Here is a 3,179-nt window from a genome sequence, read left to right as displayed (position 1 = left end):
TGGTGATTAGCTATCGTTTAGCTTGGGCCAAAATTATTTGGGCATGTGATTACTTTAGAGGTAGTCTACTTTTTGTGTCTCTACTGTTCCGCCACCCAGCATTTGCTCCCTGCCACCGGTCCTGCAGGCTTCCACACTTACTGGTCTGTCCACTCTCCTATCTGGTTTATGGCTTAGATAGCCCTCCCTGAGGCAGGCCTCTGTCTCGGCCTAGCCAGAGTTTCTCGAGGGTTTGCAGATCTTTGCAGGCCCGGATACTGCCCCCCAATGCTCCCGCAATGAGGCTCCATCCACATCCAGGTGCCCCCTTGGTGAAGCAGCTCTCTTTAACTCCTGATTTGGTCCTCCTCTGCGTGGCTTTCTTATCTCCGCCCGAAGCGGAGTAGCGCTTCAGTGTTCCAAGTCATCTCCATGCGGCAGGTCTTCTCGTGGCCATGCCCTGCCCCTTGGCTCGCAGTCCACTCGGGGCCACTCACCGCTGTGGCTCCTGGCTCAAGCACACCGGACGGGTCTCTGATGTGGCCTCAGGTCTTTGTGACCGGTGAATCGCCATTTGGATCTCCCAGAAAGTTCCTTCAGGTGTTGGGCACCGGTTGGGTAGGTTTGGCACTGCTTTTTAAAATAATTTCAGAAAACTTTAGTTTATGACTTTCCATTCTCACTAACCATACAGGCTAGCTACATTATCAACCAACCTCATTCTTGGTAAGCGAATAACAATAAAACAAACCTCATGTTGATCCTCAGTCTTGAATTTGAGTCAGTTGTGAGTAGAAGGGTCTAACTGTACTAGATCCCCTGCTAAACCCAACCTCATGCACTGCAAAGTAATAAGCTTTGGTGACGTATGAAGCAATCAGTCCTGGGTTGTAATCCAGGCTTTAGCGAGAACCCAAAGAAAAGAAAATAGTCAGATGCAGGTTCTACACTTATGTATATTTTTATTTAAGTTTCTTTCCTGATGTGATCATTAACAAAAACACTTTTCTCTTTTCTTTCAGACACAAGAATGGATGTAGGAGGCACTCAGTTTTTGGTGCTGTCGGTCCACATTTTTACCTTCCTGACAGGCTTTCCCTCCAATCTGCTGGCTTTTTACACCTTCTTCATCAGAATTCGCAAGAAGCTGGTACCCATAGACATCCTCCTGCTCAACCTCACCATCTCTGACCTGCTCCTTCTTCTCTTCCTTCCCTTCAAGATGAACGAGGCGGCCTCAGGGATGCAGTGGAAGATGCCCCCTTTTCTCTGCCCACTGACTGGCTTTTTCTACTACAGCAGCATCTACACCAGCACCCTCTTCCTGACAGCTGTCAGTGTGGAACGATACCTGAGTGTTGCTTTCCCCATCAAGTACAAAATTAACCGTAGACCTCAATCTGCCGTAGTGGTTAGTGTCATCATCTGGGTGCTAGCAAGCTCGCAGAGCTGTATAGTCTACATTGCTCAGTATGGAGTCCCTAGCAATGAGACTGGTGTCAACACAAGTCACTGCTATGATTCATTCTCAGAGGAACAGAAGAGAGTTGTTTTTCCAGTCCGCCTGGAGACGTTCTTAGTGCTTTTTGTCATCCCATTTCTCATAACTCTCTTCTGCTACATTAATTGTGTAAGGATTCTGATGTCACTGCCCAACATCACATCCAAGAGGAAGCAAAGGGCCATCGGTCTTGCAGTGGCGACCCTCGTCAACTTCATCCTATGTTTTGCCCCCTATAATATCTCCCACCTTGTTGGTTTCATAACAAACAACAGCCCTGACTGGAGACTGGGTGCCCTGCTTTTGAGTACCTTTAATGCCACCCTGGACCCAGTTATATTCTACTACTCTTCTCCTGCTGTGCAGAGAAATTTCATCAACTGCTTTGCGGTGATCATTAGAAGGCTTCAATGCTGCTAACCAAGTAAGAGGACCATGATCTGCCCATGCAAAGTAGTGGTATAGAGAACCCGGGAAGGTAGAGCCCCCACTTGATGGGTGGATTTGTACATGGCATTGGTCAAGGAACCATATATTCCTGGACTGTTCCCTATAAACCAGGCTGAAGCTTTCCTCAGGAGGGGCCTATCCCTGCAGCACCAAAAATGAATCCTTACTCGCTCCCTTTGAAAGGAGAATTAGTGATGATTAACAACCCAGGGTAAACATCACTAAGCAACCAAAGCACACAGACACATACACACACCTTGGAAATTTCAGGTGAACTGGTATTGTCATTCTATATCCTTCACATCTCATAAGAGGAGCTCACCCACACGTGGCTTCAGTGCTTGATTTGTGTAAGTGCCAGGGCCCTAGTCAGGAGCACACTGCAACTCGCACTTCCCATTACCCCTGCCAGCACTGACAAGGATAGTACCAACACAACTACTAACCATCACCCTCCTACAAGTGTGACAATTCAGACTATTCCAGGCCCCCAAAGCTATATGAATGGCTGAAGTGACAGGTGTAAGTAATTTTCAATGTAATGTGAATTGAAACAACTGTAGTTTTGCTCATCTGTAAATTAAACAGACACCTCCATCATGTGGCAGACTGCCTTATGGCCAGTGTTGGCAACTAAGTGCCAGTACCGAGCACTGGAAACCACCAACTCAAATTAAGCACTGCTTGGCTGTCAGCGCTTCACTCAAATGAGCCAAAATGATGGGCCATAGAATGATGTTGTCCTGCTTGTCTTCTGCATCAGTTGAAAGCCATCTGCCCCTATGTCCTCAGCCTCCATTGAGTCCTCAGTTCACTCTTTTCTATTTAAAAAATAAAAAACAGAGGCGTCCAAAGAGAATCAAGTCCAATCCTCCGTAATTGAATTAACACATACTTAAAATTGATTGGCTCAAATCTCATCTCATTTAGATATCATAAATTTAGATCTAAGCAGGGCAATTACAAGTGCCTTAAATGTATTTTCTTCTCTGACTGATAGAGACTTCCTAAGCTCAACCACAGGACACATGCCAATTCAAACTAGAAAGAATGACCTATCATTAATTGGCTTTTCAGGTAAACGTGAACTTTTCTAATATCCGCATCTGATTGACAAAATCAGAATGCATCCAGAATCATTCCAAGCTATTCATACTTCCTGCACAAAGCTTCTAAAAGTACATTTTGGAAAACATTGATTGAAGTCCAAGACCCTCACTGCTTCAGATACTTTGGATGTCAGCTGAAG

The 3,179-nt window shown here is 45.7% G+C and overlaps 1 pseudogene; it reads left to right on the top strand.

Moving 5' to 3' along the window:
* The first annotated feature begins 1,009 nt into the window (after positions 1-1,009).
* Positions 1,010-1,975, top strand: LOC147701194 (free fatty acid receptor 2-like; annotated as a pseudogene).
* Positions 1,976-3,179: the final 1,204 nt, after the last annotated feature.

The sequence above is a fragment of the Lissotriton vulgaris genome, chromosome 7 (genome assembly GCF_964263255.1).
Source record: "Lissotriton vulgaris chromosome 7, aLisVul1.2, whole genome shotgun sequence".
Classification (NCBI taxonomy): domain Eukaryota; kingdom Metazoa; phylum Chordata; class Amphibia; order Caudata; family Salamandridae; genus Lissotriton; species Lissotriton vulgaris.
The sequence above is the reverse complement of the archived record's forward strand: the minus strand, read 5'-3'. Positions and strand labels throughout refer to the sequence as shown.